Genomic DNA, 15,731 nt, shown 5'->3' with positions numbered 1-15,731 from the left:
GGTCCGAGAGCGGTCTCCTGTGCTTTGTCTCTGTCGCCTGTCTTTGTCTCGCGCTCGTAATTGTACAGAGAGCAGACAGGAAGCGACCAGTCTCGGTCTCGTAACTCTGTCGCCTGCCTCGGTCGCGTGCAGCCAAATTGTACCTTTACGTATACTAGGGTTTGTAACATGTTTAATGCCGTCTGAATAATCGGGTACTTGTCTCAACATCCGAGTTGTAGCAACAAGACGTGTATATGTCAACATCAACGTAATGCATACACATTTCAAATCCCATTATTCATTCATTCATTCATTCATTGAAAATCTCTTCTTGTAACTCAAATCTCTGCACAGTAATCACTTATTTCTATTCCTATTTCATTACATATTCGCCATATTAAAAAGTGTTTCCAGTAAAAACTGCAGAACTTAATTAAATATCGAAGTGATTTATCAATATTACATTTGAAGATCTGTTTCACAGAAGATCATTAAAGTTGAATGCGAATCTCTTGTACAGCAGAGTTCAATACGAAATCGGACTCCGCAGACCAGATTTTAAAACACAATTTAATTTCACAAGTAGACGACAATTGAAGACAGTTATTTAACAGCCAGAACAACTGTCCTTCAATACATCCCTGCTTGGCAGAACGTTATAACGAAGAACATTCGACAATCGTGCGCATTTCTTTTGGTCTTAGAGGCTAATATTCAGTGCCTTCTTGTAACTGATTGTATGGCAAGATAACACGAAGGTTATATAGTTACTCCAAAAGTTGCATCCCTAAGTAATATCATACCGGCCCGTTCTTTTTCTTCCAAAAAAACTCACATTTCCCATTAATTTCACGACTAGTTCAGATCATCTACACCTATTTCTTGTTTCACGCCTCTGAGTTGCAAATATTTTCATTACCACTCCAAAAACTTCTGCAGTTTCACAGAAATAAACGCTTTTTTTTTATAATGGTTACTCAGTTTATCAATTGCACGTGTGGCATGCTAGCGAATTTCCCGCTTCTAATGGCGGGAACGCTCTCGAGATACCACCGAGGCCACATAAGAGACAAACTTTCGACCCTGACGTCTCGTAACACAAATGATTTTATTTGTAATTTATATTCTTAGAGTTTCAGGAGACGTGAATATTCCATTGCATATTCTTAGTTACAAACCTTTAACTGAGTAGGCCAAAAATAACGTGAGTTTCTACTTTGTCCCTAAGTTACTTTAAATAAAATATATTTATATAATTATTAGTTCCTGATACACGCAGACCCTGCAAATTAGGGCTCGAAAAAGAACCCGCTAATATGTTTATAGATCATAAACTTGAAGGGCAACGTTCAAAGGACACCAAAACATCAGTGAGAGGAGAATAATAAAATAAACCTCTGAGAAACATTCCAGTTTTAACGAAAACCTTAATGTTCTTCACCATCTATCCCTAAGCCGAGCCAACACACACAAACGCTATATTACAGGTCATTGTATTTGAGGTAAATAGACATATGAATAACGACGTACGAAAACCTGGAAAGAAAGCGATAAGTTAATCTGCTCATCTGTTACATTTTTACCATTTCCCAATCCTGCTTTCTTGTCGTGTTTGTACATCCCCGACCTTCGGCAAATTACGTACGAAGGAAACACAAACATCGAACATGTTTAAAATATTTTCATTACTCGGACATATTATTATCAGTTATTTAATTAAACAGCATACATTCAGCAATGGTACGATCTGGCACGTACAAAATCTTTAACTCAATATTTACTCATTAATGGCGAAATATATCCGCAAATAACTTAACCTTTTCAAAGTAATTCCGCCAGATAATTTTTATATCAGCAAAAACTACATGTGGTAAATATACTTACCAAAACGCAGGAACTCACGGTGTAGTTGAAAGGAGTCTTGCATCTTATTCCGGAGAGCACAGCTTCGAATCTCCGCCCGGAGACAGAATACTGACTTTTTCATGGTTTTACACAGTCACTACTGGGATACACCGAACGGTTTCTCCCGCATACTTTGCAATAAGTAACTTACAACGAATCTATCATTCGGTGTAATATAAACTATGTAGTTGAAAATCGTCATTAAATAAACGATCAAACTGCTTACTCAAAAAAGTGTCATTAACAAGAAATAATCAATTACAATGACGAATAAACAAATATGGTCTCCAAAATTTAAACAAATAGTGAACTGTACCCTACCTGGAACTTCAATTTTTTTTTTAGTGTTTTACTAAATTACACTTCTTATGTTTGGCTTCGATTTAAATTATGAGTTGCATACTGTCTTCTACCAGTAAAAATTATCGCACGATGTACACACTTTTAAGATGTCACACTGCATGCCATGAGATTCCGACGTTTCGGAGGAACTTCCTACATCTACAGGACTGATAAAAAAGATTTAAATGTGTGAAGTAAGTATGAAGGTGGGTTGTCAGTCCTGATTCAACGGTTCGCGGATCTGGGTACTCCAAGACCACAAGCTCACTGCTCTGGGTTTCAAAAAATCAGTACATAAAAATGGGACAACATTTTTGGAAAACGTAGCACAAGAGAGGAAACAAAGCCTCCTGTGGCGAAATTCTTTAATCGTATACAGTACCTTCAAAAGGTTACGCAAATATATGAATGGAGTGGAGAAAAAACACATTTCGTTCACGCAGACGGAAGTAAATTTTAAGTAAATGTCTTGTCCCACAACACCTCTTCAGTTTATTACAGCAGAATAATACTTTCTTGTACGGTTTCCGGAGACATTTCACTCTGCCAATTATACACAGTCGTTGAACATTTTGTTACACACCCTGTAAGCCGAATGTTTCATAACACTACGGAAAACAAGTGACACAATTAGGACGGCAACATTACAAAGAAAATATCCCTTTCCACTTCTTCCTTCACTTATTTAAGCATTGCTCGTTTAAAACATGAGATGAATAAAAAGTTAATTTGCCAAGTATTTGCAACTGCCTCTAAACAAGATACTGATGACGTAATACGATCTGGTGGCATACGTCTCCAGAAACAATTGAACCATGACGTAGTCTGGGTGGCTATGAAAACTCGAGACAACAAAATTAAGTACGCAACGCAACCAATTTGAACCGCTTCCAACCGATTTACAAACTTCCACACTACCCTGATAGTTCTGCTCAAAAGTTTGATTCCACGCAATGTGACACCCATTGGTATCTAAATTTAAAATGTTCAAAAAAGTCAGCCAGGAAATATAAAGTTAAAAAAGCGTATAAAAGTACTGTATAAATTAACAGCCAGTGGTTTTCAACCTGGGGTACGGGTACCCCCGGGGGTACGCGATGACATTTAGAGGGTACGTGAAATTTTTTAAAAAAAATTATTTTACGATAAACACTGAATAATCAGTAATGTAATTTATTTAATTTATTTTAGATGTAGATTATATACTATGTATAACTTGAATTATACACCAACAACTTTGGGGGTACAAAGTTGAAGAGAAATTATATCTGGGGGTACGCGAAGACATCTTAGTGGTCACGTGAAATTTAAAAAAAATATATATTATTTTGTGATAAACACTGAATAATCAGTAATGTAATTTATTTAATTTATTTTAGATGTAGATTATATACTATGTATAACTTGAATTATACACCAACAACTTTGGGGGTACAAAGTTGAAAAGAAATTATATTTGGGGGCACGCGACCGGAAAAGGTTGAATTCCATTGGTATAGAGGAATCGTGATATGTTCAGGAAATATGCAGCCTGATAAAAATAATTTAAAAAATTCACGCAGAGTGTAAATAATTTCGGCGGGTTCGCTAGAAGATGATCTTTGACCTTTAACCGAGGTGCCTACAGTAACCAAAGCAATCAACCAATCAATGTTACCTGGGGATCCCCTCCCCACCCGCATCTGTGCTCGGAATTGCACGTAGATATTAATATAAAGCGTGATACTGATTTTTTTTTCAAAATTATATCGACAATTCTCGATAAAAGTTGCCAATATAAAATTTCATGATAACCTAATCAGCCAATGTTTTACGCGAATAACACTCGCATCGTAGAGGCGGTCGCATTTAAAAACAATAAATATTATTGATACGTCAGAGTTTTACGGTACTACACAGACTGAAAACATCAAGCAGTTAAGAGTAGCGTGTAGTGAGCGCACCTCTAATGTGTTCTGTGGGTGTTGCGATAATATTCTAGATTAAATCGCTGTGCCTCTATGAGGTAATCTTAAAGCTGTACCCATTAGAACACGTGAAAGCCTGTCGTCTGTTGTTCGTTCAGTGGTTGTGGAACGAATGCTTTTAGGATGGGTCGTCACTCACCGCGAAATCTTGCGCATGCGCGTATATAGAATTCCTAGCAGGTATTTTCTCTTGGTCTGTGGACTGTACGCTACTGCACAACAGTGAGAGACCACCTCAGCTGAGTTCTTGCGAGTAACAACATTTGGACACACCGTGGAATGCAGACACACGGTCCTGTTTACACTGAAGCATACAAAATAACATTCTAACGAATCAAATACCATGGAATCATAAGAACCAAAATTTAATTTTAAGTTAGCTCGGTTGTACTGTCAAGCTAGACGGCGTTTCGGGAGGATGTTTAATGAGTGCGAGGAGCCTAATCCGAATCACGTGAGGAGAGCGACGGACCTTACTGGGTCTAAGAGCCACGCTGTATAATCTCGGAACGGACGTCCGGATAATTGACATTCAAATAGCAACAGGGCGGCACCTGTATGCTCCATTGTAAACTAGGCCTTAGTCCGATGAACTAGGGAGGTATCTGAGATTGAATGGGATAAAGATCGATCTAACAATAAATGTATCGCTACATCGATTATTTATGATGGACCAATATAGAGGCAAAATTCAGTAGAACATAAATATGAGGATTTTACGATGGTTAAACGTGGGTTGTGGTCATCTGGAATAATTCACAGTGCAAGACTTGTCTAAGAATCTTTAACAAACAATGGAAACTCCTAAAACCATCTCGACAATTCATCAGTCGCCACAAAGCTTTCATGCACAACATATAAACACTGAACACATAAGCAAAATTAACTGTAAAATAAAACAGATAAAACAACAATTAAAGACTACATGTAGTTCAAAATCGTGTTAAGGAAAAATAACAAATGTTGTACAAACCAATTGTAAGAAAAGTGTTTTTTTCTAATGTCTCAGACGGCTGTTGTAGTCGATGTCGAAGCTTCAATTGTTATAACATGCACCGAATCTCAGCGTAGCTCATAATAAAATACATAATACAACAGAACACGTGCATTACAAAACATTCTGAAGAGTTGTTTAAGGAAGTAAGTGGTAATTACGAATGGTAATACGAAAGGAACTCATATTGAGCTTTATTTTATTCCATTATATGTTAAGCGACGACTAACATCAACTATACTTGTATTTTTACGTCACGAAACAATGGATCAATTCAACAGTTTCTCAATTCAAAGGAAACGTCGACCACATTACTAGTGTACTGACGTCACCTAGGGTGGAAAGGCTGTTTGTTGCAGTTTCAAATGCTTCATACGAGACATGACCTGAGAACCTATTGTCTTCTGGACTCTGTCCATCCGCTCATATGTAATAAAATCACGAAGTTTCGGAAATGGGTTATATTTCCGCCCTCAGGTGAATATGTCCAGGATCATACATTTCGTGTTTCACCTGAAAACGGAAACAGAGTCTATTTCCGAAACGTCGTGGTCTCGACAGGAAGAAGACGATGTATAAAGTCGAGAAGGGAAAACTTCATTTGTGGGACTGTTTAACTCATTGGACGAAATGTTCACGTTTTGCAGACATCAAATCTGCTGTTTTAAGCTAACTGTTGTACACTGCAGAATCAGAAGAGTGTACTCCTCCAAAGACGCATGTTACTCTGATACATAAATTTATATTGGCTTGTTCATATATCAAAAAGTAAACATTCGGCTATCTTCACGGTATACTGAATACATATTTGAATTTGTTGTTCAATAGGCTATAGGCCTGAATAATACTGTCCAGTATAAATCAGAGAAAATTCCAAAAATAAGTTAGACTTTTCGCCACGAGAGAATTAACGTGGGCAAGTGATGAGTAAAACGCAGGTGTGTCAGGACCACAGTGACCGCGCGGTCTGGGGACCGTGGGTCCCAATCAGATCAACACATGGATGTTTGTCCGCGTCGTTATGAATTGCGCTGTCCTGTGTAGTTAGAGGCCTTGCGACGGATTGATCACTCCCCGAGTCCTTATTCTTAATATTATTTAGTGTTCTGTCTGACGACGGGTCCATATGAACAGGATCCTTCCATCCTTTTCTCGGACTGGGACCTGTACATATACGTTCTTGGCAGATGATCCAGATGTGGTTTGCCATTGCCTTCTTCTGTGTGTGAATGGAGTAATTGTTGGGATGCCACGGAGAAACCGGGAAAGCCCCCGGAGGAAAACTCCGTGTTTCCTAGACCACGGCCTTGCCCAACACAAGTTATAAATTCGGGCACCGCCGGGAATCGAACCCGAGACCCCCAGGATTACAAGGCCAGCGTTCTAACCGCTAGACCACCGTGGCTACCAAAACGGTTTATAGACTCTAGTAATTTAAATAAAGACGAAAAATATGGATCTGAAATCAACGCGCAATTCGTAAACAAAATATTGGGTCTTCATGTTCTTAAAACATTGCAGAAGGGAAAAGATGAAATATGCATCACAAGTTAATTGCGAATGTAGAAGATTATTATTACGACAATCCCGCAAAAAAAACAACAGAAACGATACTAGAAACAATAATACGTCAGTATTTCCCAACCGGAATTCCGCGAATCCCAATTAACCAAAGTTATAAACATTACAATTCTGCACGTGTCTCCACACACCACGAGAACACAAATCAAGTGTTTAAGAACATCCAACACGAAGTAAATATTTATAACAATATTTATTTACTTAGTTATTTTTGGTGTATGCACACGCTGTGTCTTAGCGCAAATAATTGTTGGGCAGTGTATTTAATACATTTCAGCTACGGAAATTTCTTCATGAACCTCTTTGCAGGCCTTAAGGACCTTTCGAGCCACAGGGGATCAAATAATTACGTCTATACGGAAGGGTCATTCGGCAAAAAAGTGGAACGAAAATGTGTTAGATCCGTATCAACAAATCGACAGCAATGGTTACTTATGGAACGTCGTGTTTACTCGGCATTGTTGTTACCTAACGTGTAAGATCCATTGAAACAATGTGTAAATATGGACCTACAACAATGGTCAGCTTGCGTGCATCGTTATGTTACCTAGGAAACGTCATCTGTTTACTTTGCATTGTGTTACATTACTTTCGTTATTGCGGAGTTTTCCTCCGTGGCATCCCAACAATTACTCCATTCACACACAGAAGAAGGCAATGGCAAACCACTTCTGGATCATCTGCCAAGAACGTATATGAACAGGTCCCAGTCCGAGAAAAGGATGGAAGGATCCTGTTCATATGGACCTGTCGTCAGACAGAACACTAAATAAATAAAAATAAAATCGCGGAAAGAGCTGAGCTGTGAATCGCTTGTAGAAGAAGTGCGTCGTAGACTAGATAATTTTGACATTACATTTCGTTACATTCAGCTACATTCCTTTCATTGTATTTATTGCTTAAATATAATTTAAATACAGAGATGTATTTACGTCTGATTCTCCGGAACCGTGGTTCCACTGTCAATTTTTTCTCCATGTTTCTTTCCGTTATTCCGCTACCACTGCTCTTTTATTTGAATATGACATTTTCCGTCCCCCTCCATCTGCTTTATTTGTGTATTTTTCCTTTATTGTACTCTCCTCCAAGTGTGAAAAAGACTCCTTAACATTTCTGACGTCACCATAGTTTACAAATCATAACACCGTCGTCTCGGAGGTACGTCGTTCGCTATCAGTTGAAGACATGTCAAATCGAACGATAATTGTTTGCACGATGTAGTCTTGTGCCTACGCTTGAAATCTGGCACAAAAACGATGAACTCGTCCATCAAAATTTCGCAAGGCTGTGCTCAAGAAATTTTCAGTACGACAAAAATACGTACACGCATCGTTTTTCCGCGTGTTATTTAGCGTCGAATAAAGTGGGACGATGTCTGTTATTCTCTAAAAAAATTTATGAAAACAGTTAATTCATCACACCACAGTCTGACAAGAGCCCGTTATTCATTCTGGTTGGTATTTTTCTGACTGCGACCAAAACTGATCCCAGAACACTTTGGGTCTTGTCTATAACCTGTTGTACGGACGGAAAGACGCTCACTTAAGAAGGTACAGCTCACTCAGGCAGGCGTCACTTAACAAACAGTTGACTCATCGCTACCGCTGGAGCCGTTGAGAACATCAGCTGTGGAGTCGAAGTTCAAATTCATTCATAGTTCATATGAATGTGCTGAGATGACATTTTCCTTTCTGCTGAATTGTCATCCCGTGACGTTGATGTTCGCCACAAGAGGTCACTCTGACCACACCGACTGCTTCGTGCATCTCACGATGTTGCAATTACATTTAATTTTAATATATTTTCACGGGATAATTTCCTGAAAATGACTGTCCACACACGTAAGATTCGTATGTGACTGTGCGACTTGCTTTTACCAGCCAGTTTCGATTATTTAACGATGCGTTTACTACTTCATAAACGGATACTTATCCACAAAATCAGATACGAGTAAGATGGGTTACAAAGGACACGCGTTATTCACATTCGCGTCTGCAAGCTGAAACGAAATTTCACTGAACCTTGAAATGTAAGTATCCACGACCTTACAGGAGAATAACGACATTTAAGAAGTGATACAGCGATTAGGGGACGGCAGTGGCCGCGTGGTCTGAGGCGTGGGCCTTGTGCCGCTTGGTCGTGGGTTCGAATCCCACTCAAGCCATGGATGTTGTGTTGTGCTGTCCTGTGTACAGGCAGAGGCCTTGCGACGGGCCGATCCCTCATCCAAGGAGTCCTTCCGAATGTCTATAAATCAAAGCCAACGAATGTTGGGACCCGCAGAGCTCAGACACTTGAAGAACGGGTCGTTCCCAGTATCACAGATACCGCGATTACTTAACACAAAGATACCTGAATACTGACTGAAGCTCACGGTACAACCAGTTAGTCTTACGCTAGGAATGTTCAAACGCAAGTGGTGAGGTGAAATCCGCTAAAACATGCCACGACCTGGGCAAAGGGCAGACCGTGTTTTAGTCCGATCTTGGCGACAGTCAGAATTTGGATTACGGTCTTCTGAGTTATGACGCCGCGGCATCTTGAAAATGATTGCCTAAGACCTCTTCAAACCGACCACAGTGGAAGACAGATTCGCAGTTGGTTAGGAGGTAAGATAGGTTTTGAAGGTAGGAGTTGAATTAAATTTGTTTGGGTTGGTGACCAAGTGTTGGTTTCTGTACAAGGAGTGTTTAGCCTTCGGCTTTTGCCATCAACGTGTAAGGTAATCATGAACTGGAGTGCAGACCAGAGTCTGATATAGCCTATAGGCAAATACAAAATATGATGGCTCTTTTTTCGGGCTACATCTGCAGTAAACGTAGTTAATACGCGCCAGACTACAACAGCGAGAATACGCCAATACAAAGGGACGTCGGTGAATTGCTCAGAAATTGAAAAAATGGAGCCGATTGAACAGAGTTACTGCACCCAATAAAGAGGACGATGAATACAACGGAATAATATGTCTATGCCAGCGTTTCTCAACCTACGGCTCGCGTTCCACTGGCGGTACGCGAGCCAATGTTGAATGACACGCGAATTAAGTAAAAAAAATCAAAAGTTAATAATAACGTAAATATCAGTTTTCCTTGAACGTATTTGGTCAGTGGTACATTTAATGTGTTAAATTAGAATTAGTGGTACGCCAGCGAAAGAAAACTGTTATTTATGTTAATATTAACTTTTGATTTTCTTACTTAGTTCGCGTACCACCAGTGGTACGCGAGTCATAGATTGAGAAACGCCGAGCTAAACTATGTTTAATAAGTACATTTTTTTCCCCGTACAAATTAATAATTATAGCATACTCTTGTTTTAATCAGTCTGTTTACAAGCAGTTTCAAGATACGTCCTCAGGCTATTCATCAGCTGTCAGGGCTTCTTGGCAGATGAAAGCAGTTTTGTGCGGTTAGGAGCTTCGGTTCAGGATGACACAGAGATTAAAGCATTATCGGAGTAACCCACGATAAAACATGCAGAACACCAACAGCTTATACAACAGTGATACTGAAGCAAAATCCCTTAAAAAAAACAGTTTTATCTGAAAGTTTCAAACTGCGTCAGCTTTATCGGATTTTACGTTCCGACGGCTGCAAAGATGTCTCCTGCGTCTTCTAGGCTTTAACCCCTTAGATGGTTACTAACATTACCGAGGAACATTTCGACTCCATCCTCAGGACCTACAACCCAGAAGACAGCAGATCACAAACATTAATTATTCGTGTTTTTTCCGTCTAATCACAATTGTATATAAATAAAATTTATACATAAGATATTAAAATATAATTTACATATTTGGTATGTAAATGATATTTTAATATCTTATGTATAAATTTTATTTAATATCTTATGTATAAATTTTATTTATATACAATTGTGATTAGACGGAAAAAACACGAATAATTAAATTTTAATTCACAATATGACGCAATTATATCAACTCACAAACATTAAATTTAACTTTAAAGTACAAAGTGAGTATGATGAGCGTACATTCTCATGCGTTATTAGCACACTATTAACATGTAATGGGTGCAAGATACAAAGTAAACTCTCAGTACATTCTACTTACATTACAAAATGTTTTTGAGGTAGTGCTTTTGAGGAAAAAATAACATTTTGCTACATACCCACACTACTACAAGCTTTGCAATCAGTAGTTGTAAAATAAGCATCATGCACATGCGAGCCAACTCGTGATAGGTCAGTCTCTAAGTCATAATCTGAGCTACTGAAACAGCGTCGTTTAATAAAATATAAATAATAATAGGTGAGTCGGTACAGTTAAAATAAGCTACGAATTGGACAACTCAATACGACGCGCAGAGAATCGGAAAATAACACAGTTTGAAACAACTGTTGGTTTATTTATTCTGAAGAAAAGCAAGGAATGTAAAATATTTCCCTCTTGTAAATTCGCAATAACGAAAATTTCACTTGTTATTAATCAACTGTCTTCTAAAAAACAGTCCCTGTATTGAAATTCTGTACACCCCTGAAACCATTTACTCTAAACCCGTTTCAGTTTCCAAGTCCCCCTCCCTCTCTCGCGCTCCTGTAACTCCATTCAACTGTTCTTATTCAAATCTGCGCACCAAACAGCACGTTCGATACAAAAGGCGACATCCCCCTGCGATAACAAAAGAACTCACCGAGAACAGCAGGGGGTTGAAGGAACGTTTTCCGACCTTTCAACGTGCACGAAATTCAAAGAATGAATCCAGTCAACAACGCCAAGACGAGTCCAGTGAATGAGACAGTCTTCAAATTCGTTCCTTGGCCCTGTCAGTGGTTATGTCTGCAGATCTAGGGACCACAAAAATTCCCGTCCACTGCATCAACGCCACATAAACAGAAGAAATTTAATTTGCATTTCCAGAGGCTAAATACGGCGTTGTAGGGTCAGTTCCGTGCGCGGTCCCGACGAATGGACTTACTAATGCCTCTGTTCATTTCGTAATGACTCCGTCTCTCAGTATGTCACAACTCGGTAAATGGATTTGTATATAAAATTTGATGCTGTGAAGATTTTAATAAAATGCTGACAGATTTAAGGTACATGTAGGATCTGAGATTTTCACTGCGGAATGTCCGAAGATGGCTGTATTCTGGGTTGTAACGCCACGTAATCTGCTAGACTTACCGACGATTCAGAGGTCCTTGCTGCCTCCATCATCAGCCATCTTAAGACTTAAGGACACTTTATATGAAGACGTACATGCATTTCTGAACGCATCTCGAGCGTAAATTCCTTATCGGACCACTGACTGTCTCGAACAAAGTTGTACAGAAAACTTGAACGCATGTTTATGCACCTTATTTTCAAGTCTTACTGTTTTTTTACATATATCTCCAAACAATTTTTTACTGTAATTTGTTCAGATTCTATAAACAATGAAACTGTATTATTAAACGACAATTACTTCAGATCTGAGGGAGTGTAAACTTCTGATAACGTATCACTTAATCGATTTAATGTTATTTTCTGGCTACTAAAATTAACAGAGCCTCTCGCTAAGCGCGAAATAGCCATAAACGTATCCAACTTCACACACACACAAATTGTGTAACCTCGATAAGGTGACAGTCCTGTTCATGTGTCCTTCACACATTTTCAGTTTTTTTTTGTAGATACTGTAATATTGTAGATTAATGTTATCGATGCACGCAAAGCAGACGAAATTCAACGTCTATCTTATGTTGGTACGTAGATATGACAGAAAGCATTGGTGGGTCTTCTTTCTGGAACTAAATCCAGCAAAAGGAACGCAGCGTAAAACTGAGGAAAAACTTTCGAAGTAGTTTACACGATCTCGGGAAACATACCACACAAAAGCGAGATTTTCGTTTATTTTCCAGATAACAGCGAAGCATGTCGCTGCTTTGTTCCTCAAATTTTCATAGAACTATATGCCTCTGAAGGACAGACCTACCAACCTGATAATGTTAAAGACACTAACATGGCATAAGTGTAGAATCCGTTAAGGTAGATCGCACTGCATTACATTCACTGCAGAATTTTAAGATTCATAATGAACTACAGCTTTATTTCAGATATGAAAATAGATCAGAATCATTTGTGTCTTAATTTGTTGAAGGATTGTCGGGCGTAGTAAAGAAATGAAGGTGTAAGTTTACGACAGTGGTTAACTAAAATGTGTAATACAATTAAACACGAAGCAGATTACCTCAAAATTGGTTTTAACCATTTCATTTAAAATCCTCATCATTTACAGGCCGATCTTTGCATCTCATTCAGTTATTATGACATCTGCAGTTGATATAACATCATTAAAACATGAGAAACAGACTGATTATTCGTAGCAGAATCAATCCCAAGGAGCTGACAGTCGTGCAAATTCTCAGTAAATTTATGAAAGCCTAAGAATTACGTTTTCTGAAGCAGCCGCCACTGGACTCTCTTGAGTCAATTCAATGAGGCATTCAACTCAGTTTTGACATTACCTTAAATTATTTTCAAAATTCTTCCTATCTGCGACTACGTTTTCGATGTCGGCTATTTCTTTGATATTTATTTATTTATTTAAATTTATTACCGTGCCACGGTGGTCTAGCGGTTAGAAGGCTGGCCTTGTAATCCTGGGGTCTCGGGTTCGATTCCCGGCGGTACCCGAATTTATAACTTGTGTTGGGCAAGGCCGTGGTCTAGGCAACACGGAGTTTTCCTCCGGGGGCTTCTTCCCCGGTTTCTCCGTGGCATCCCAACAATTACTCCATTCACACACAGAAGAAGGCAATGGCAAACCACTTCTGGATCATCTGCCAAGAACGTATATGAACAGGTCCCAGTCCGAGAAAAGGATGGAAGGATCCTGTTCATATGGACCTGTCCTCAGACAGAACACTAAATAATAATAAGATGAGGTGGTCTAGCGGTTAGAACGCTGGCCTTGTAATCCTGGGGTCTCGGGTTCGATTCCCGGCGGTGCCCGAATTTATAACTTGTCTTGGGCAAGGCCGTGGTCTAGGCAACACGGAGTTTTCCTCCGGGGGCTTCCAACAATTACTCCATTCACACACAGAAGAAAGCAATGGCAAACCACTTCTGGATCATCTGCCAAGAACGTATATGAACAGGTCCCAGTCCGAGGAAAGGATGGAAGGATCCTGTTCATATGGACCTGTCGGCAGACAGAACATTACAAATAAAAACAAACAACTAATCACTAGGTATTTCATATAACTTTACTCTGTTCAACAACCTACATTTTAAGTACAAGACGAAAGAATATTCACGCCTACTTTGTAATGTAACTTGAGTCATGAGAGTAGAAACGTCCCTGGGGGCGAAGCAGCGTATGTGGGGCCCCTCCTTAAGGTTTCCGGATGCACAAGAAATAAATAGAAAGAAAATACCTGTTAGATTAATATTAAGGAGGCCAAGCGGCCTTGAATTACAGCCTGAAAACAGCTTGCTATATTATGGTCGAAACACATTCCTGTGCTTTGTGTATTAGTGCCACTGATTAAAAACATACGCGCATATGTTGAGAAATTTATGGTTAATAAGAACAGTATCGCTGATAAACCACCGCAATATGTTAAAGTATAATACGTTATGTAATAAATAAAGGTATTTTATTAAATGTTCAGGTTTACAGACAGGGGATGAAAACACAAAATAGTGTCAACTGAACGGAATCAAAGCGTCCCACGAAGTAGGAATCGTCCATTCGTCCATATTTGTACCCGAAGCAGCAGCAGTATATGTAATCTCAACATCTGAAGCTTCGTCAAAGTGTAATTGAATCTAACGATATTGTTCTAAGTACATATTTCCGCTTGTGTCTTATACAGCCAGCCAAGTCAACAATTTTAAGTTTTAAATTACAAGGGGGGGAAGTTGACGCGGAAAACAGAGGTGAACAGTGGCAGGCTCAGTTTGACTCTAATGATCACAAGCGTGTAACATAACATGGCACTTCTAAATACTTCCAGAATCTATTGTGCCTTTCGAGTTATCAAAACAGAAGTTCCTATGAAACAAATCGAAGAGTGAGTGACGTTGTGAAGGAGCCCATCTTCTGGGTTGTTGCGCCGTGTAATCTGGTACAAGTTTACAAGCGTTTCAGAGGTCCTTGTTGCCTCCATCATCAGGGCAAAGCCCTCTCCCCCGGTCAAACCAGAGTTCAAGGTCACCCTTGTTGCTAGGCCGCTGCTAAGGTGTGTTCATTCCCTAACATTATTTTTTTTGTAGTGTTCTGTCTGACGACAGGTCCATATGAACAGGATCCTTCCATCCTTTTCTCGGACTGGGACCTGTTCATATACGTTCTTGGCAGATGATCCAGAAGTGGTTTACCATTGCCTTCTTCTGTGTGTGAATGGAGTAATTGTTGGGATGCCACGGAGAAACCGGGGAAGAAGCCCCCGGAGGAAAACCCCGTGTTGCCTAGACCACGGCCTTGCCCAATACAAGTTATAAATTCGGGCACCACCGGGAAGCGAACCCGGGACCCCAGGATTACAAGGCTAGCGTTCTGAACGCTAGACCACCGTGGCGGCTATCTAACATTATTACGCATCGAAAAAGGTTGCTCCTTTTCGTGAGGCAAACGGCAATGCATCTCCTGGAAAGGACGTACGGGACACCACAAAACACAGACTAGTTACAGAATTTCGGAGCGCAGAGGCGTCTCTCTGTGATAAGCGCTCATGGAACGACAAAAAAGCTGAAATTATGGCCGTAAACATTTCAAGTGGTTGAAACCAATGGACAGGCCTGCAAGAATTCAATATTATCACTGGCATCGGCATTTTAGGATTCTATGAATATCAAATTTCCTGATCTGACATTCTTATTTGGAAACATGTAACGAAATTTCTGGTTCCATAAAAGGCGGTGAATTAATTACTTCATTAATTCATTTTCTGAAGAAGGACTCTGCTCCATTGCATATCAGTGATACATGGATAACAAATAAAGTTTAATGTAACAA

At 39.4% G+C, this 15,731-nt stretch overlaps 1 protein-coding gene across 2 annotated transcripts in view; it reads right to left on the bottom strand.

Moving 5' to 3' along the window:
* The window catches only part of kcc (solute carrier family 12 member kcc), a 412,357-nt gene that overhangs the window by 372,305 nt on the left and 24,321 nt on the right, over positions 1 to 15,731 (bottom strand). The gene's annotated exons all lie outside the window — the stretch shown is intronic.

This window comes from Zootermopsis nevadensis, unplaced genomic scaffold (assembly GCF_977971745.1).
Source record: "Zootermopsis nevadensis isolate Lab colony 2312 unplaced genomic scaffold, Znev_1.0 Znev_ptg000013l, whole genome shotgun sequence".
Lineage (NCBI taxonomy): Eukaryota > Metazoa > Arthropoda > Insecta > Blattodea > Termopsidae > Zootermopsis > Zootermopsis nevadensis.
This window is presented reverse-complemented; position numbering and strand designations above follow the sequence as displayed.